At 45.8% G+C, this 21881-nt stretch overlaps 1 protein-coding gene across 2 annotated transcripts in view; it reads right to left on the minus strand.

Moving 5' to 3' along the window:
• LOC139249857 (suppressor of cytokine signaling 6) overlaps nt 1-21881 on the minus strand; it is a 69340-nt gene that overhangs the window by 45445 nt on the left and 2014 nt on the right. The window contains exon 1 of one of the 2 annotated variants that reach the window (XM_070872651.1): nt 19287-19337. The exons of the other annotated variant lie outside the window; for it this stretch is intronic. The gene's annotated coding sequence lies outside the window, so the exon portion shown is untranslated. Of the gene's footprint in view, nt 1-19286; nt 19338-21881 lie in introns of those variants that run through there. 2 annotated transcript variants of the gene reach the window in all.

Consider the following 21881-nt stretch of genomic DNA (forward strand, 5'->3'; position numbering starts at 1 on the left):
AACAGTTTAAAACTAGAATCAGTTACATGGTTCAAATGGCTTTTCCCCTCATTCTTCCTCACTAATGTTCTAATTTAATGAAAAGCATGTAGCAATCATCCCCAACTCCAGGTTGTGCAGTTATATTATATCAGAGGAATTATGATAAAATGTCGTCAACAGTGCTATCAAGCGGCACTTACACACCAATAACCTGCTCACCGATGCTCAGTTTGGGTTCCGCCGGGACCACTCGGCTCCAGACCTCATTACAGCCTTGGTCCAAACATGGACAAAAGAGCTGAATTCCAATAGTGAGGTAGGAGTGAATGCCTTTGACATCATTCGACCAGGTCTGGCATCTAGGAGCCCTAATAAAATTGGTCAATGGGCATCAGGTGGGGAAACATTCTATTGGTTGGAGTCATGCCTAGCACAAAGGAAGATGGCTGTGGTTATTGGAGATCAATCATCCCAGCCCCACGACATTGCTGCAGGAGTTCCTCAGGTATCAGTGTCCTGGGCCCAACCATCTTCAGCTGCTTGATCAATAACCTTCTCTCCATCATAAGGTCAGAGGTGGGGATGTTCGCTGATGACTGCATAGTGTTCAGTTCCATTTGCAACTTCTCAGATAATGAAGCAGTCCATGCCCACATGCAGCAAGACCTAGATGACATTCAGGCTTGAGCTGATAAGTAGCAAGTAACATTCGCGCCACACAAATGCCAGGCAATGACTATCTCTAACAAGCGAGATGCTAACCACTGCTCCTTGACATTCAATGGCATGATCGTTGCTGAATCCCCCACCATCAACATCCTAGGGGCCACCTAGAAGGACATGGGCAGCAGGCGCATGGGAACACCATCACCTCCAAGTCACACACCATACTGACTTGGAAATATATCGCCGTTCCTTCATCGTCACTGGGTCAAAATCCTGGAACTCCCTCCTTAACAGTGATGTGGAAGTGCCTTCACCGCACGGACAGCTCACCACCACCATATCAAGGGCGATTAGGGATGGGCAATCACCCACATCTCAGGAATGAATAAAAGTAACATGAAAGTGATTAAGAGTGCAAACACAAAAAAGTGCAGACCCCTATTTGTTTCTATTTTCTGCGACACGTCTTCCTATTATAGGGAAAAAAATCATATCGAACGTAGGAACCTATTGAATATTTTTCCAACACCACAGCAAGAAATGTCAGTCAACATGTTTCTCTTACTACAAGACACGTTTCTTCAAACTTTTCTACCTTCAAACACATGTTCGATGAAAGCACAAACCCAGTGTACACACATCCCAAGCCATCAAAATATCAAGTCAACACTAATTGATCATGTTTATCTCACAACAACTTGTATTTGTAGAACGCCTCTAATGTAGTATAACGTTCTAAGGCACGTCACAGGAGCTTTGTGAAACAAAATTTGACATGGAGTTACACAAGGAGACATTAGGACAGGCCACTTACACCTTGGTCAAAGAGGTAGGTTTTAAGGAGCGTCTTAAAGGAGGAAATAGAGGTAGAGAAGTTTAGGGAAGGAATTCCAAAGCTTAGGGCCTCGGTAGCTGAAGGCACAGCCGCCAATGTTAGAGCGATGAAAATCGGGGACGTGCTGGAGGCCAGAGCTGGAAGAGCAGAGAGATCTCGGAGGGTTGTAAGGCATGAGGAGTTTACAATGACAACTTGTATTTATATAGCACATTTAACGTAGTGAAACGTCTCAAGTGCTTCACAGGAGTATTATGTGCTAAAAATTTGACACCGAGCTGCATAAGTAGAAATTAGCGCAGGTGGCCAAAAGCTTGGTCAAAGAGATAGGTTTTAAGGAGTGTCTTGAAGGAGGAAAGAGAGGCGGAGAGGTTTAGGCAGGGTGTTCCAGAGCTTGGGGCCGAGGTAACAGAAGGTACGGCCACTAATACAAAGATAGGGAGGGGCGAGGCCATGGAGGGATTTGTAAACAAGAATGAGAATTTTAAATCGAGGCATTGCCTGACCGAGAGCCAATGTAGGTCAGCGAGCACAGGGGTGATGGTGAACGGGACTTGGTGCGAGTTAGGATGCAGGCAGCAGATGTTCACCTACAAAGATTCTCTGAAAAAGCCGATGTGTACGATATGATTGGAAAGAAGAACTACATACTGGTGAGAATGTTGTGGAATGAAGTGGCATGAGGCATGATCATGCTATGGGTGAGCAACACTCTGTTCCCACAAATGGATCAAACCCAAGGCCCGCTGTTATAAGATTGATCAGGGAGTGAACTTTCACAGTCTCAACAAAGCAGACATATAAAATGGCCTCCCACCTAGACACAGTTGTGTAATATGTATCATAGGCATCTTGTATTGAATGCTTGAACCCAAAACACTTGATAATGAAAAGCATCTAAATTACACAGTCCACAGAGATGTGCCAGCCAGCCACCATTAGCAGGAACAGGATTAGTTTGCAGTCCAACAGTAGCCTGCAGTCCAAGCAATTGTAATGCAATGAACAGATAGTCCAAAGGTTACCAAATACAAACAATGATCTGATGAGGTCTGCGGTCATTACAAAGCTGATTTACAGACATTCTCAGAGCTCAAATAAAATAAAGAGATTGTAGCAATGGTGAGAGCAGTGGCAATTTGTCCCCTGTGGAGTTGTCCAATGACAGGAGGAGTCAGAGGTTGAGCAGTTGGAAGAATTAAGGTAAACAAAGTAAGAACAAGCAGTGAGAGAAAGAGACAGATCTTCTAATGGAAAGCCATTTCTCCACTCGTTCTAACATTTTTGTATAATTATAGAAATAGAATCATAGAAATTTACAGCATGGAAGGAGGCCATTTCGGCCCATCATGTCTGCATTGGCCAACAAAGAGCTATCCAGCCTAATCACACTTTCCAGCTCTTGGTCCATAGCCCTGTAGGTTACGGCACTTCAAGTGCACATCCAAGTACTTTTTAAATGTGGTGAGGGTTTCTGCCTCTACCACACTTTTAGGCAGTGAGTTCCAGACCCCCACCACCCTCTGGGTGAAGAAATTTCCCCTCAAATCCCCTCTAAACCTCCTACCAATTACTTTAAATCTATGCCCCTGGTTGTTGGCCCGTCTGCTAAGGGAAATAGGCCCTTCCAATCCACTCTATCTAGGCCCCTCATAATTTTATGCACCTCAATAAGGTCCCCCCTCAGCCTCCTCTGTTCTAAAGAAAGCAAACCCAGTCTATCCAATCTTTCCTCATAGTTAAAATTCTCCAGTCCAGGCAACATCATCGTAAATCTCCTCTGTATCCTCTAGTAATACCACATCTTTCCTGTAATGCGGTGACCAGAACTGCACGCAGTATTATAAACTGTGGCCTAACTAGTGTATTATATAGTTCAAGCATAACCTCCCTGCACTTGTATTCTATGCCTCGGTTAATAAAGGGAAGTATTCCGTATGCCTTCTTAACCACCTTAACTACCTGGCCTGCTACCTTCAGGGATCTGTGGACATGCACTCCAAGGTCCCTTTGTTCCTGTACACTTCTCAGTGTCCTACCATTTAATGTGTATTCCCTTACCTTGTTAGCCCTCCCCAAATGCATTACCTCACACTTCTCTGGATTGAATTCCATTTACCACTGTTCTGCCCACCTGACCAGTTCATTGATACCTTCCTGCAGTCTACAGCTTTCTTCTTCATTATCAACCACACAGCCAATTTTTGTATCAGTACAAGTGCAACGATTTCAGTATAAGTGCAACGTTTTTGGTTCAAGGTAGCACTCTCCCGTTGAGGTACTTTCTCGCCTTATGATGAGCCCTTGCATCATACACCAACCCCAACTGACATGGCAATGTGTCTAAGAGGGTCCTGAGCATTAATCCGTGCACTGCTATTTAGTGGCACAGAGCATAATACCACTCACCACCTGCACGTAGAGAAGGGAAGAAAAATGTAGCTCTTGCAGCTTTCAAGCTAGAATAGGTACGAAGAACATTTTGTAGAAAATGCAAAGGAAAGAGGGAAGAGTTCATGGACACTGCAACGATGAATCATAGAATCATGCAACACAGAAGGAGGCCATTTGGCCCATCGTGCCTGTGAAAGACCTACTCAATTAAGTACTGCAAGTTCAGGCCTCTGCACTAGGTGGTCAGGGAGGTTGGGGAGCGGTCACGGGATCGGAGGGGAGCGAGATCAGGGGTCGGGGAGGGAGATGTTGGAGCGGTGACCTGATGCAGGGCCCCTTATTTGCATGTGCAAATAGACTTACGCCTATTTCAAGCGTGGGCAAAGGACACTTCTTGTATGTCCTTACCCAATATGATGGGCGGCACTTCCGATCAGTAGAGTGCACACACTTCCTGTACACCATTTTGGAGTCTCAGGGGGTTGCATAGTGCCTGAAGAACAGGGGATACACGGTCTAATTTAATCCCCAATAGCTGCCCTAGACTGAGACAGCTCTTAAATAAGCCAATAGGAAGTCCACAGCAGCAGTTCAGAGAGACTCAGTCAATGTTCTCTTTGTGGAGAAGTACCTCACCTCCGCTAAGCACCTCACAAAGGTCTGACCAACATCCAGAACTGGTGTGAGTAATGGCAAACATAAATATATTCCCCCACTAGTCCAACAAAATCCAAATTTGGAAATGTATATTTACCTGTCTTTAAAATATACTGAACATTTTATATCTGCTCTCACTTCCTGTCTGCGCCACTTGACTTCCAGTGGTCACACATTTTGGGGATAACCTTAACCTAACCCACCCAGAGAGAACAGACGCCCGTTTTACATCCCACCCGACTTCACGATCTATTAAAGTCCACCAATTTTTCTGCTTAGTAACTGAAAGTTCTCGTGTCCAAATTAAGTGTTTAACCAAAATAAAGAATTCAAAAACTCGCATATTTCAAAACAACACGATTACATTTATTCACTGAATTGGCATGTGCAGTTTTTAATGCCTTCATTAAAGTTTTTACTTCAAGCCTCTCCCAACAGCCTGGGTTTGACGTTGATATTTTTGCCCAGAGCTATGATGCTTTGGGCTGAATTTGTACTCTGCAGTTTCCCAGGATGCATCAGTACTGTTCAGTCAGTGATATTGAGAAATATGTTTGCTTTACATTCTGGTCAAACAGTTTTCAAAATTATAAGAAGAAAAGCTACAGAGCAAATTTCAAAAGTTTTACTAAGGTCAAATTCATACTAGTGCTTTAACAAAAACAGAAAGACTATGTGACCTTTGTTTTATATTTTATAAACTTCAGAAAATGAGCGGAGAGGAGGAGAGAGAAAAACAGACACACCTTTCTGGAAAATCAGAACTTTAAACTTCTATGATATTTGAAATGGGAGTCTGACGAATTGGTCTGAATTTTTAAAGAAACACCATTTCCTGGTATAAAAGGCCTGCGATTGGGTCGACTCATGACTAAGGTCTAAGCATGATCCATGTAGACAGGTAGCAGAATGGAGAGCAAGCTGGCTATAAAACAGAAAAGAGAGTCGGGGTTAAGGGCAGCTACTCAGACTAGCAAATGGCGAGAAGTGCTGTTCCACAGGGATCGGTGCTGAGACCACTGTTCACATTAACTATTTGGAGTCAGAAATCGGAATACATTTCTTAATTTGCGGGCGACATCAAATTGGGGGGTGTAGTTAATACAGAGGAAGAATGTGACAAAACACAAAAGACATTGATAAACTTGCAGAATGGGCGTGGAAATGGCAAATGAATTACAATACAGCTAAGTGTGAGGTAGTGCATTTTGCTCGGAACAAAAAGGAGGCCATTTGCTGCTTGGATAATAAGTGTCTTAAATGGGGTAGAGGTGCAAAGGGATCTGGGGTACAGATACACAAATCACTAAAAGTAGCGACGCAAGTTAATAAGGCCATAAAAAAACAAACCAAGCACCGGGGTTCATTTCTAGAGGAATAGAATTAAAAAGCAGAGAAGTCATGTTAAACTTGCATAGAACCTTGGGTTAGACCACACTTGGAGTACTATGAACAGTATTATAACAAGGATATAGAGACATTGGAGAATATTTACTAGAATACTAAAACTGAGAGGTTATACCCATCAGGAAAGATTGAAAAGGCTGGGGCTCTTTTTTCTAGAAGAAAAGACTGAGGGGTGACCTATAGAAAGAAGTCTTTATGAAAGTTAAGAAAATTCTGAAAGGGTTTGATAAGTTAGACGTGGAGAAAATGTTTCCACCTGTGGGGAGACCAAAACTAGAGGCCATAAATACAAGATAATCACTAATAAGTCCAAAGGGAATTCAGGAGAAACTTCTTTACCCAGAGTGGGATGAATGTGGAACTCACTACCATAAAGAGTAGTTGAGGCAAATAGTATAGATGCATTTAAGGAAAAGCTAGATAAACACACATAAAGGAGAAAGGAATAGCGGGGTATGCTGATAGGGTTAGATGAAGAGGGATGAGAGGAGGCTCATGTGGAGCATAAATGCTGGCATAGACCAGTTGGGTCAAATGGCCTGTTTCGGTGCTGAAGACTCAATGTAACTTTTGACACCAACTTCATCACAATAGAAACATAGAAAATAGGTGCAGGAGTAGGCCATTCGGCCCTGCGAGCCTGCACCACCATTCAATAAGATCATGGCTGATCATTCACCTCAGTACCCCTTTCCTGCTTTCTCTCCATACCCCTTGATCCCTTTAGCCGTAAGGGCCATATCTAACTCCCTCTTGAATATATCCAATGAACTGGCATCAACAACTCTCTGCGGTAGGGAATTCCACAGGTTAGCAACTCTCTGAGTGAAGAAGTTTCTCCTCATCTCAGTCCTAAATGGCTTACCCCTTATCCTTAGACTATGTCCCCTGATTCTGGACTTCCCCAACATCGGGAACATTAAGTCGGGTTGGAGGCCGACATGGGTGGCAAACCAGTCCTGACCTCTGAAATGCGAGAAACAACGCTATTTTAAAACCCCTCCAGATATGAAATCTGGAGGTGAGCGAGCACAGGGGGTGATGGGTGAGCGGGACTTGGTGCGAGTTAGGCCACGGGGCAGCCGGGTTTTGGATTACCTCTAGTTTACGTAGGGTAGAACGTGGGAGGCCAGCCAGGAGTGCGTTATAAAATTCTAATAGTTCAACTTCTTCTTAAGTGGTCCCTTGTATCGAGGATGACTTGCTTCAATGCCAAAAAGGGATGAGTTGACAGGTGTTTCAATGAAACTAATATTCCAGGTTCTGAACTATATGAAGGGTGGATGATGCCTGTGTGTGAATTTTTTTAAATGTGTGCTGGCCATTGCACACCAGCCACCTTATAAACTACTTGCAAGACACAATTTTGTCCCTCCCCATTTCCATATAGAACCATCAAATGAATAATGATCAAACCATCAACATTTAAGCAATTCAATATGATAAGGACCACTCTGAGTTTTCAGGGTAATTTTACAGTTTCCCTCCATTTCATTTTCATGTTCTGAACATGAACAAGCCAAATAAATTATCACATTTTAAAAAAGATCACAAAGTTCAGCTTCATGTCATTCCAGACCTCCACCATGCAAGTGAATGACTATCATTGAAGAGGATTGTAAGCCAAATGGAGAGTGGGGATTACAATTCTAACTGATCCAGCATTTACCACAGTATGATGACCAAAAAGCCTATATTGCGGCAGTTTACGTTGAACTGGATAAAGCAGAGATGACAGATGGTGTTATGTGACACGTGGAGTCCAGCATTGTCAATCTAGTGCTGTAAAAATCATTATCACAGTCCTGAGCAAGTGCTCTGTTTGAATTAGGCAAATATACTTTGTGAAATGGTCTTCTAAATTTAATTACTGAAGAATCAAATATGGTCTTCTGCAATTGTAAATCACTTTCTAACTGGGACAAAGTGCATCAATTTTGAAAAATGGCAATATCAACAGATGTCAATAAAGCACCAATATATACTGGAAGTACTCACTTTCAGATCTGTGATAAAAATCGAAAGCGAACAACGTGATACCCAAGACGAGTTTCAAGCCAGCAATCATGTAGCAACATAGTAATGTTGCAGGCAGGAAAATATCATTGATCCATCTAGCCTATCCTGCCAAGCCTACCTCATCAGTTGTCTCACTGTGATTCAGGAGTTACAAGCCACGTATCCCTTTTACTAACAGGAATTCAAATCATTTAACACTGGCTGTAGCTTTCTGCTGTACCACTGCAGCTGACAATCTGTTCCACAATTGTATCACCCTTACTAAAAAAAATGCTGCTTAATTTCTTTTTGTCAATTTTAATCGGTGTCTCCTTGTCTACATATCCTGTCATTGACGTGCAAAAACATCCCCAATGAAGATCAATCATGGTGCTTTAATCATTTATTACCAGTAAACAGTTGCTACAAAGTACTCCCTATCAATAATTTTTCACAAGTTATCCCAAATTTGTGCCCATCTTTCCCGCAGCTCCATGTTTCAACTTCTCAAATCAGGCTTCCGTCCATCAGTAAGCACTGAAACGGCCCTTATCAGTCACAAATGGCATCCTATGTGACTGTGACCGCTGTGCACTATCCTTCCTCATCTTTCTCGACCTGTCAGCAGTGGATCAGTGGGTAGCACACTCACCTCTGAGACAGAAGGTTGTGAGTTCGAGTCCCACTCCAGGAACGAGAGCACATAAATCTAGGCTGACACTCCAGTGCCACGCTGAGGGAGTGCTGCACTGTCGGAGGTGCCGTCTTTCGGATGAGACATTAACTGAGGATGTTAACTCTCAAGTGGATGTAAAAGATCCCATGGCATTATTTCAAAGAGGAGCAGGGGAGTTATCCCCAGTGTCCTGGCCAATATTTATCCCTCAATCAAAATAGCAAAAACTCTTGCTCCAGTATTGTTTTTGAAACACCTTTACCTATGTAACCCTCTTTTTCACTGGCCTCTCTAAGCTGTACACTTCTTGCACCAAGTCCTTCATCAATGCTACTGAGCCAGCTAGTTGGGCACAAGCAAAATTGTGCCAAGTCTCCTCTGATATCCCCCTGCCAAAGTATGAAAGTACTTGTTCCTTCATTTGGTACCTCCGCACAGCAGCATGCCCGAGATTGGCAATTCAGTGGCACAGAGGAAATCAAACTTGTGTGCCCACAGCTGCAACACTCCGAATATGTAAGTTAATTTTACCATGAATACTCACTTCGTGGAAAGAATATTGCACTTGACAGTCAGCAATAGGGTCCAATGCTTACGACACTTTGGGCAGGGCCCTCCCCCAGCGAGATGCCGGGCGGAAAGGGAAAGAAGAGAGGGGGGGGGGAAAGAGGGGGGGGGAGAGAAGGGGGGTGGAGGGAAAAGAAGGGGGAGGGTGAGAAGGGGGGAGAGAGAAGGGGGGGAAGAGAGAAGGGGGGGAGAGAAAGAAGGGGGGAGGAGAGAGAAGGGGGGAGGAGAGAGAATGTGGGGGAGAGAGAAGGTGGGGGAGAGAGAAGGGGGGGAGAGAGAAGGGGGGGAGAGAGAAGGGGGGAGAGAGAAGGGGGGGAGAGAGAAGGGGGGAGAGAGAAGGGGGGGAGAGAGAAGGGGGGGAGAGAGAAGGGGGGGAGAGAGAAGGGGGGGAGAGAGAAGGGGAGGAGAGAGAAGGGGGGAGGAGAGAGAAGGGGGGAGGAGAGAGAAGGGGGGAGGAGAGAGAAGGGGGGAGGAGAGAGAAGGGGGGAGAAAAGGGGGGAAGAGAAGGGGGGAGAGAGAAGAGGGGGGAGAGAGAAGGGGGGAAAGAGAGAAGGGGGAGAGAGAAGAGGGGAGGGGGAGGAGGAGAGAAGAGGGGGGAAGGCTGAACGGGAGGGAGGGAGGGCGGGGGGAGGCAGCTGAACGGGGGGGAGGTCAGAGTCCCGATCTTCGCCCTGTGAGCCCATTCGGTCAGGGCTAGTGTCGGGTCCCTCCCAGGCAGGTCGGGAGTCTGGAGCTACTGCACATGTGTGCACACTCTAGCGTGGGTGTGCAGAGGACCTGGCTCCGTCCCCGACCCCGACCCCTTATGCTGCGCCATGCCGAGCACAAAGACGTCCTGAGGAGACTGGATAATCACAAGATAAGTTTTCGGCACCCTTTTTATTCCAGAAAGTCGGCGCACCTTATCGAGATGCACTTTGTTCCAGAGGGCGGAAACTTGGGCCCGCAATTGCTGCCTGCCATCTATTTCAATAGCAGCTAAAGAACATAAGAAATAGGAGCAGGAGTCGGCCATTCGGCCCCATGAGCCTGCTTTCCTGCACTATCCCCATATCCCTCTATTCCCTTAATAACCAAAAATCTATCAATCTCTGTCTTGAATATACTCAAAGACTGAGCCTCCACAGCCCTCTGGGGTAGTGAATTCCAAAGATTCACCACTCTCTGAGTGAAGAGTTTGCTCCTCATCTCAGTCCTAAATGGCCGACCCATTATTCTGAGATGGTGATCCCTGGTTCTAGACTCCTCAGCCAGAGGAAACATCCTCCCTGCATCTACCCTGTCAAGCCTTGTAAGAATTTTGTATGTTTCAATGAGATCACCTCTCGTTCTTCTAAACTCTAGAGAATATAGGCCTAGTCTACTCAATTTCTTCTCATAGGACAATCCCCCCCATCCCAGGAATCAGTCTGGTGAACAATCGTTGCACTCCTGCTATGGCAAGTATATCCTTCCATAGGTAAGGAAACCAAAACTGTACACAATACTCCAGCTGTGATCTCACCAGGGCCCTATATAATTACAGTAAGACATCTTTACTCTTATAAGAACATTAGAATATAAGAAATAGGAACAGGAGTAGGCTAATAGGCCCCTCGAACCTGCTCCGCCATTCAATAAGATCATGGCTGATCTGATCATGGATTCAGTTCCACTTCCCTGCCCGCTCCCCATAACCCTTTATCGTTTAAGAAACTGTCTATTTCTGTCAAATTTATTCAATGCCCCAGCTTCCACAGCTCTCTGAGGCAGCAAATTCCACAGACTTACAACCCTAAGAGAAGAAATTTCTCCTCATCTCAGTTTTAAATGGGCGGCCCCTTATTCTAAGATCATGCCCTCTAGTTCTAGTCTTCCCTATCAGTGGAAACATCCTCTCTACATCCACCTTGTCAAGCCCCCTCATAATCGTAAACATTTCAATAAGATCACCTCTCATTCTTCTGAATTCCAATGAGTAGAGGCCCAACCTACTCAACCTTTCCTCATAAGTCAACCCCCTCATCTCCAGAATCAACCTAGTGAACCTTCTCTGAACTGCCTCCAAAGCAAATATATCCTTTCGTAAATATGGAAACCAAAACTGCACGCAGTATTTCAGGTGTGGGCTCACCCACAACCTGTATAGCTGTAGCAAGCCTTCCCTGCTTTTATACTCCATCCCCTTTGCAATAAAGGCCAAGATTCCATTGGCCTTCCTGATCAATGTGCATGGATTCACTCTGGAGCATCCGCGATGCTGAGGATGTTGTAAAATACCACATTTAGTGAGTTGGTCACACCGCAGGTAAAGGTTAGGAAGATAGTGCAGGAGTTCCCTGCGGTCATCTCCCTCCAAAACAGATATACCGTTTTAAATACTGTTGGGGGAGATGGCTCATCAGGGGAAGGAAGCAGCAGCCAAGTTCATGGCAGCATGCTGCACAGGTGGGCAGGAAAAAGAGTGGGAGAGCTATAGTGGTAGAGGATTCTATTGTGAGGGGAATAGATAGGCGTTTCTGTGGCCACAATCGAGACTCCAGGATGGTATGTTGCCTCCTTGGTGCAAGGGTCAAGGATGTCTCGGAGCGGCTGCAGGGCATTCTGGAGGTGGTGCATATAGGTAAAAAACGGGATGAGGTCCTACAAGCTGAATTTAGGGAGCTAAGAGTTAAATTAAAAAGTAGGACCTCAAAAGGTAATAATCTCAGGATTGCTACCAGTGCCACGTGCTAGTCAGAGTAGGAATAGCAGGATAGTTAAGATGAATATGTGGCTTGAGGAATGGTGCAAGAGGGAGGATTCAAATTCCTGGGACATTGGAACCGGTTCTCGGGGAGGTGGGAGCAGCACCAACCAGACGGTCTGCATCTGGGCAGGACCGGAACCGATGTCCTCGAGAGTGTTTGCCAGTGCTGTTGGGGAGGGTTTAAACTAATATGCAGGGGGATGGGAATCTATGCAGGGAGACAGAGGGAAGTAAAATGGGGGCAGAAGCAAAAGGTAGAAAGGAAATAAGGAAAGGTGGAGGGCAGAGAAATCAAAGACAAAAATCAAAAATGGCTACATTACAACATAATTCTAAAAGGATAAAGAGTGTTAAAAAAACAAGCCTGAAGGCTGTGTCTCAATGTGAGAAGCATTCGTAATAAGATGGATGAATTAACTGCGCAGATTGCTGTTAACGAATATGATGTAATTGGGATTACGGAGACATGGCTCCAGAGTGACCAAGGCTGGGAATCCAGGGGTATTCAATATTCAAGAAGGATAGACAGAAAGGAAAAGGAGATAGGATAGCGTTGCTGGTTAGAGGAAATAAATGCAATAGTAAGGAAGGACATTAGCTTGGATGATGTGGAATCTGTATGGGTAGAGCTGCGAAACACCAAAGGGCAGAAAACGCTCATGGGAATTGTGTACCGACCACCAAACAGTAGTAGTGAGGTTGGGGATTTATTGGCCTTCAATCCTATCAATTTCCCTAACACAATTTTCTGACTAATAAGGATTTCCTTCAGTTCCTCTTCCTCGCTTGACCCTCGGTCCTCTAATATTTCCGAAAGATTATTTGTGTCTCCCGGCTCTGTTGAGGTGCAACCCGTTCAGCTAGTACAGGTCCCACCTCCCCCAGAAGTGATCCCAATGCCTCAGGAAACGAAAGCCCTCCTGCATGCAGCATCTCTCCAGCCACGTATTCATCTGCTCTATCCTCCTATTGCTGTACTCACTAACTCATGGAGTAATCCGGAGATTACTATCTTTGAGATCCTGCTTTTTAACCTCTCTCCTAGCTCCCTAAACTCTGCCTGCAGGACCTCATCCCTCTTCCTACCTATGTCATTGGTACCGATGTGGACCACGACCTCTGGCTGTTCACCCTCTCCCCCCAGAATTCCCTGCTCAATATACTCAAATCCTCTTGTATTAAAGGCCAACATACCATTTGCTTTCTTAATTGCTTGCTGTATCTGCAGGTTAACTTTCAGTGATTTGTGTACAAAGACACCCAGATCCCTCTGAACACCAACATTTAAAAAATACTCTGCATTTCTATTTTTTCCACCAAAGTGATAACTTCACATTTCTCCACTTATATTCAATTTGCCGTGTTCTTGCCCACTCACTTAAGCCTATCTGTATCCCCTTGAAGCCTCTTTGCATCCTCCTCACAACGTATATTCCCACCTAGCTTTGTACCATCAGCAAACATTTGGTCCCCTCATCCAAATCATTGATATAGATTGTGAATACTCTCCCCACTAACTTTCCCACTAAGCTGTGCGGCCGCACGTAGGCCGCTCACCGGCTGAAACGTGGATGAAACCACACATACACGAAAATTTGAATGGGCCACATAGTCAGTTAGAGGGACCATACACAGAAAAGAAATTAGAGGGAGCATTGCTCCCCATCACTCAAGCTTCTGTGACACAAGGGATTCTGGGACTGCTCAATGAACAGTAGACTCCCAATACCGCACCTCCAGTGCGCCAGTGCAGTCTTCGGCCGCCTGAGGAAAAGAGTGTTTGAAGACCAGGCCCTCAAATCTGCCACCAAGCTCATGGTCTACAGGGCTGTAGTAATACCCGCCCTCCTGTATGGCTCAGACATTGACCATGGACAGCAGACACCTCAAGTCGCTGGAGAAATACCACCAACGATGTCTCCGCAAGATCCTACAAATCCCCTGGGAGGACAGACGCACCAACCTTAGCGTCCTCGACCAGACCAACATCCCCAGCATTGAAGCACTGACCACACTTGATCAGCTCCACTGGGCAGGCCACATTGTTCACATGCCAGACACGAGACTCCCAAAGCTAGCACTCTACTCGGAACTCCTTCACGGCAAACAAGCCAAAGGTGGGCAGAGGAAACGTTACAAGGACACCCTCAAAGCCTCCCTGATAAAGTGCAACATCCTTAATGACACCAGAGAGTCCCTGGCCAAAGACAGCCTTAAGTGGAGGAAGCGCATCCGGGAGGGCGCTGAGCACCTCGAGTCTCATCGCCGAGAGCATCAGAAGTCAAGCGCAGGCAGCGGAAAGATCATGCGGCAACCAGTCCCACCCACCGCTTCCCTCAACGACTATCTGTCCCACCTGCGACAGGGACTGTGGTTCAGCTACCTAAGGACTCGTTTTAAGAGTGGAAAAATGTCTTCCTCGAGTCTGAGAGACTGCCTATGATGATGACTTTCTTCCTAGAATCCAATGAAGCCCACCCAATATACAAACCCATTTCAATCCCTCTGAAATCGGAAAGGTGAGCGCTCAAGAGTCCATGACAGGACCTGAGCACATAATCCATGATGACACTTTAGTCGAGTACTCCAGTAGTGCTGCATATTTATTTTTTTAATTTGTTCTTGGATGTGGCGGCTAGGCTGCATTCAATGTCCATCCCTAGTTGCTTTAGAACATGGTAGGCCTTTTGTACAGCCAGTGGTTTCATCAATCAGAGGGCATTGAAAGTGAACCACATAGCTTGGACTGGTTACATATGAGCAAAACAAGATAGTTTCACTTCCCTGAAGGGCATTAGTAAACCAGTTGGATTTTTAAAATAAATACAAAATTGAATTGAGTTCAATTTCACAGCTTGCCAATGATAGGATATAAACACACGACCTCTGGCGAGCCTCGTACCATAACCACTACATTTTCATATCCCTGCATTGTTGGAGGTGCTGCCTTTCAAATGAGACTGTGAATTGAAGCCACATCTGATCTTTCAGGTGAACATTGCATGGCGATATTTGAAATGCAGTAAGTTTTCCCAGCCTGCCGGTCAACATTTTTCTCTCCACCAATACAATCGAATACAGATCATTCAACTTACTGTTTGTGGGATTGTGCTGGGTGCAAATAACACCACGTTTTACTGCAAGACAACAATGACTAGACGACTACATTGGCTGTGAAACACTTTGGGACATCATGAAGATGTGAAAGGTGCTATACAAATGCATGTTCTTTCTTTCTTATGCCAGATTACTGACAAATATTCAAGTCGAGATTCATCATTCAGGTTTTGAGTTTGCTTATCCTCAAAAAAAAATGTATTTATACTGGGGAACAAAGAAATGGCAGACCAATTGAACAAATACTTTTGTTCTGTCTTCACGAAGGAAGACACAAATAACCTTCCGGAAATACTAGGGAACCGTGGGTCTAGTGAGAAGGACGAACTGATGGAAATCTTTATTAGTCATGAAATTGTGTTAGGGAAATTGATGGGATTGAAGGCCGATAAATCCCGGGGCCTGATAGTCTGCATCCCAGAGTACTTAAGGAAGTGGCCCTAGAAATAGTGGATGCATTGATGATCATTTTCAACAGTCTATCGACTCTGGATCAGTTCCTATGGACTGGAGGGTAGCTAATGTAACACCACTTTTTAAAAAAAGGAGGGAGAGAGAAAACGGAGAATTATAGACCGGTTAGCCTGACATCAGTCGTGGGGAAAATGTTGGAATCAATTATTAAAGATGAAATAGCACCTCATTTGGAAAGCAGTGACAGGATCGGTCCAAGTCAGCATGGATTTATGAAAGGGAAATCATGCTTGACACATCTTCTGGAATTTTTTGAGGATGTAACTAGTAGAGTGGACAAGGGAGAACCATGTGATGTATTTGGACTTCCTAAAGGCTTTTGACAAGGTCCCACACAAGAGATTGGTGTGCAAAATTAAAGCACATGGTATTGGGGGTAATGTATTGACGTAGATAGAGAACTAGTCGGCAGACAGGAAGCAGAGAGTAGGGATAAACGCGTCCTTTTCAGAATGGCAGGCAGTGACTAGTGGGGTGCTGCAGGGCTCAGTACTGGGACCCCAGCTATATACAATATACATGAATGATTTAGATGAAGGAATTGAGTGTAATATCTCCAAGTTTGCAGATGACACTAAGCTGGGTGGCGGTGTGAGCTGTGAGCAGGATGCTAAGAGGTTGCAGGGTGACTTGGACAGGTTAGGCGAGTGGGCAAATGCATGGCAGATGCAGTATAATGTGGATAAATGTGAGGTTATCCACTTTGGTGGCAAAAACAGGAAGGCAGAATATTATCTGAATGGCGGCAGATTAGGAAAAGGGGAGGTGCAACAAGACCTGGGTGTCATGGTTCATCAGTCATTGAAAGTTGGCATGCAGGTACAGCAGGCGGTGAAGAAGGCAAATGGCATGTTGGCCTTCATAGCTAGGGGATTTGAGTATAGGAGCAGGGAGGTCTTACTGCACTTGTATAGGACATTGGTGGGCCTCACCTGGAATATTGTGTTCAGTTTTGGTCTCCTAATCTGAGGAAGGACGTTCTTGCTATTGAGGGAGTGCAACGAAGGTTCACCAGACTGATTCCCAGGATGGCGGGACTGACATATGAGGAGAGACTGGATCGACTGGGCTTGTATTCACTGGAGTTTAGAAGGATGAGAGGGGATCTCATAGAAACATATAAAATTCTGACAGGACTGGACAGGTTAGATGCAGGAAGAATGTTCCCAATGTTGGGGAAGTACAGAACCAGGGGACATAGTCTAAGGATAAGGGGTAAACCATTTCGGACCGAGATGAGGAGAAACTTCTTCACTCAAGAGTTGCTAACCTGTGGAATTCTCTACCGCAGAGAGTTGTTGATGCCAGTTCATTGGATATATTCAAGAGGGAGTTAGATATGGCCCTTATGGCTAAAGGGATCAAGGGGTATGGAGAGAAAGCAGGAAAGGGGTACTGAAATGAATGATCAGCCATGATCTTATTGAATGGCGGTGCAGGCTCGAAGGGCCGAATGGCCTCCACCTGCACCTATTTTCTCTGTTTCTATGTTTCTAAACTGGAAACAGATTATGGTCATTTAATTTACTTTTCCCAGGACCTTCCTGTATTTGCCTATATAGCAGTTGCCAAATCTACAATTGGCTAATTTAATGACATGCAACTAACAGGTTTCACTAGCAACGATGGTTTTGCTTTGTTTAATGCCTAAACTAGGCTCTAAAACAGACAATTCATTAATGGGTCAATATATTTGCACGCTACTTCAAATAATAACTTTCATTTATATAGCACCTTTAACATAGTAAAGCATCCCAAGCCGCTTCACAGGAGCAATTATCAAACAAAATGTGACACTGAACCACATAAGGAGATATTAGGACAGGTGGCCAAAGGCTTGGTCAAAGGGGTAGGTTTTAAGAAGCATTTTAAAGGAGCAGAGGGGTGAAGATGTTTAGACAGGGAATTCCAGAGCTTGGACTCTAGGGAAATCAAGGGATATGGGGATCGGGCGGGAAAGTGGAGTCAAGTTCGAAGATCAGCCATGATCTTCGTAAATGGTGGAGCAGGCTCGAAGGGCCGTATGGCCGACTCCTGTTTCTTATTCTTAAGTTCTTAGGACATAGTCAGCTGAAGGCACGGCTGCCAATGGTGGAACGATTAAAATCGGGAATGCAAGAGGCTAGAATTGGAAGTGCGCAGAGATCTCGGAGGGTTGTAGGGCTGGAGGAGGTTAAGGAGATTAGGAGGGGCAAGGCCATGGAGGGTTTGAAAACAAGGATGAAAATTTTAAAAGCTATGCGTTGCCGGATCGGGAGCCAATGTAGGCTATCGGGCACAGGACTGATGGGTGATCAAGACTTAGTGCAAGTTAGGATAAGGGCAGAAGAGTTTTGGATGAACTCAAATTTATTTTGAGTGGAAGATGAGAGACCGGCAAGGAAAGCATTGTAACATTCAAGTCTAGAGGTAACAAAGGCATGGATGAGGATTTCATCAGCAGATGAGCTGAGGTGGGGCAATGTTACGGAGGTGGAAGCTAGCGTAGTGATGTGGTGAGAAGCTTCTCTGAGGGTCAAATAACGACACCAAGGTTGCAAAAAGTCTGGTTCAGCCTCAGACAGTTGCCAGGGAGAGGGATGGAGTCAGTGGCTAGGATATTTTAACGCCGTAATGACCATTAATCACAGCAATAATGAAAATGATTTAGGGTGCGGTTTTACAATTATTTTCGCATTGCTGTTGAGATGTTTCCCCTTTGAAGCTATGCAAAAATGACCATTTAACTTGAAGTCGGAGCTCAATCTGATTCCGAAGCAGTGTGGTATGGAACCTGTTCATGGAAGTTATCTCACACCACTTTAGTTAGACATCTCGGAGTACAACTCTAGTCTGGCATCAAACTTGATCTCAAAAATTGTTCAGGGGAACTCTTGCAACCCCCGGTGCACTGTTGTAGGAGTTATTTTAAATGTTTTGAGAATGTGGATACTCCCATGCTCAGACTGGTAACTGAAGTATAAATGTAATCTTAAATGCAAGACTGACAAGAAAATTCACTAGTTTTACAACTGTGCTTGATAATTACTGCATGAATAATGACTGTCAAAGCTTGTGTAGTTAACACAACTGGGAAAACACATTGACATACAAGAATCTAGCGGAAATTACACTTACAACCTTAAAGCTACTTTTAAGGTTGTGCTGTTTTACTAGCATCGGTTAGCTGGCTCCTGACCATTTACACCATGAAATCTGGCTCACTTATCCTTGCAGCAGATTCAACAGGCCCATGAAAAAATGGATCGATGAGCCGGGATAAGGAAACTGGATTTTGTAGTCAAATGTTAAGAGTCAGCCCAGGGAAGAGAAACCAAGACAGCGTCGATATAAAAGTGATTATAGATGGTGAACTGCTTCACGATTAAACCTTTGCTGGTGTGCTAAAAATAACACCGATAACACATGCAGATTACACAGCCAAAATGTTTTATGGTGCAAGACATAGTTATCTGTTCACATGTAGATCTGTAAACTGAAGGCCAATTCGTTTGAGGGAAAACGATTGGTTTTCGAGATTTCCTTTTAGTACCTGTGCAATTTCTTTACATTGAAACTAAGGGTATGTGGAGTCTCCTACCATCGTCCACCATAAGGAAAGGAGCTCCCTGGGGAGAAATGATCAGGATTCCTCTTATAACCTAGTCTGACATAACGCATTTTTAACTTGTGATTGGTCTATTTAGATTATCAGATATCCAGCATGTTCAAATAAAACCCATATTTATCCATTTAAAAAAATATATACTCTTGAAAATAATGTTGACAGACTAACTTCTGCTGACCTGCTGGAATTACAGTAATACCTGTACCCTGATCCTTGCTGGTCTCCTGGCCCAGAGCTATATAGCAGGTACTGCATTGCCAGACAGCTACTGGATCATGAGCCCAAAGTCTGTGAAAGAAAGTCAATTAAAAAAAAACTCAGTTGCATTCTCGCTAGCTTACGCATAACAAAGTCAAGAATCACAAAGAAAATTCTGAGGACGAACTGAACATCACTATATTATTTCACTGAATACTATCTTTGTTTTGTTAATTCTGCAAATGATTGTTTTAAAAAGTCATCGAATGCAGAATTGTACTCTAACCAAACCTGCAATTTTCAATCTCAACCAACAATAACTTGTATTTATACAGCACCATTAATGTAGTGCAACGTCCCAAGGCATTTCACAGGAGTATTATGAGATTAAAAATTTGACAGCAAGTCGCATAAGTAGAAATTAGCGCAGATCACCAAAAGCTTGGTCAAAGAGGTAGGTTTTCCTTCAAAACTTGTCGATTTCAACAATTTCCCTTGTCTCCACCAACTGTCACATGATTCCTAACCCAGGAATTATTCCACCAACATGGAACCAGGAATGGTCCAAAACACTTGCATCTAATCTTAAAAGAAAACCATCACTTTCACAAAACTGGTGTAGTGTTACGAAAGTTGAACTCACTTAAAAAATACAGATGAGAAGAAGAAACACACAGAAGGAACATTAAATACACCCAACCCTTCTCCACCTAGTAAACTCTCACCATTTGCCAGGATCACTGTTTCGAACAGAAACAAACTAAGAGAAGCCTGACAGTATTCTTGCAAAGCTTTGTCTGACTCAGATTGGCAGGTACACTGCAACAGACATATGACCTGAGTCACTCTACCCGGGCTGGAAGCAGACTGGAGGGAGAGAGGATAAAAAAGGGTGATGGAACCAATTTCCAAAGTATTTGTTTTTTTCTTACACAGTACTCTGGAAAGTACTTCAAAACTTAATTAAAAAAAAGACTTGCAAGTACATTAAGATTGAGCGTGCTGTTCCAAAATACAGAACATGCGGTCAAAGTTTATTTTTCTTGTGAATTCTTCAGTTCCTTTTTTACAAAGATTCCAAGTAAAAATAAGGCAGGTAGGAAACAGACAGGCAGTTTTTTTCCCCCTCTCATTTCAAACATTTCTTCTGGGGCCCACAAGCTTTGTCATTGCAAGAAATTCAGTCGCAGTAATGTTATTGCACCCCACAATCGCCTGACCAAAAAAAAAACAAAATCACAAAGAACAATAGTAATGAAACTAAACCAGAGTACAATAGTAGAGAAATTGAGCGAGAGTACAATAGTCGTGACCAAAACCAGAGTACACACACATAGGAGGGGAGGCCTGGGGAAAGGAAGGGTGACGAGGGCAGGCCAGGGGAGGGGTGGGGAGGTGAGGGAGGGCAGGACTTGGCAGGGGAGGGGGAGTCGAGGGCAGGGCACGTTGCGAGGAAGGGAGGGATGGGGAGGGCAGGAGGCGGGGAGGGGGGAGGGCAGGTGGCGGGGAAGGGGGGGAGGGCAGGAGGCGGGGATGGCGGGCAGAGCCAGGGGAGGGCAAGTCCCGGGAGGGGAGGGGCGGGCAGGATCCGGGGAGGGGAGGGGCGGGCAGGACGAGGGGAGGGCAGGACACGGGGAGGGAGAGCAGGACCCAGGGAGGGAGGGGTGCAGGACCCGGGGAGGGGAGGGGAGGAGTGCGTAGAAAACGGGAGGGGAGGGGAGGGGGGGGGGGATGGAGATGAGGAGAGTGCAGGTCCTGAGGAGGGGAGGAGAGGGGAGCGGAGGGGAGGGCAGGTCCCGGGGAGAGGAGGGCAGATCCCCGGGAGGGGATGCGAGGTCACGGGAGGGGAGTGGAGGGCCTGGGGAAGGGAAGGGGCGGGGGAGGGGTGAGGGCAGGTCGAGAGGAGGGGGAGGGCAGGTTGAGAGGAGGGGGAGGGCAGGTTGTGGGGAGCGGTGAGGGCAGGTCGAGAAGAGGGGGAGGGCAGGTGGAGGGGAGGGGTGAGGGCAGGTCGTGGGGAGCGGTGAGGGCAGGTCGAGAAGAGGGGAGGGCAGGTCGAGGGGAGGGGGGGAGAGCAGGTGGAGGGGAGGGGGGAGGGCAGGTTGAGGGGAGCGGTGAGGGCAGGTCGAGAAGAGTGGGAGGGCAGGTCGAGGGGAGGGGGAAGAGCAGGTTGAGGGGAAGGGTGAGGGCAGGTCGTGGGGAGCGGTGAGGGCAGGTCGAGAAGAGGGGGAGGGCAGGTCGAGGGGAGGGGAGAGGCAGGTTGAGGGGAGGGGAGGGGATGGAAGGTCCCAGTGAGGGGAGGGCAGGACCCGGGGAGAGGAGGGCAGGACCCGGGGAGGGGAGGGGAGGAGAGATCACGGGGAGGCGAGGGAGGTCACAGGAAGGGAGGCGAGGGAGGTCACAGGGAGGGGAGGGGAGAGGAGGTCGAGGAATGGGGAGGGCAGGTCGAGGGGAGGGGAGGGGAGGGGAGGGCTGGTCGAGGGATGGGGAGGGCAGGTCGAGGGGAGGGAGGGGAGGGAGGGCAGGTCGAGGGGAGGGGAGGGGAGGGCTGGTCGAGGGGAGGGGAGGGCATGTAGAG

This window comes from Pristiophorus japonicus, chromosome 1 (assembly GCF_044704955.1).
Source record: "Pristiophorus japonicus isolate sPriJap1 chromosome 1, sPriJap1.hap1, whole genome shotgun sequence".
Lineage (NCBI taxonomy): Eukaryota > Metazoa > Chordata > Chondrichthyes > Pristiophoridae > Pristiophorus > Pristiophorus japonicus.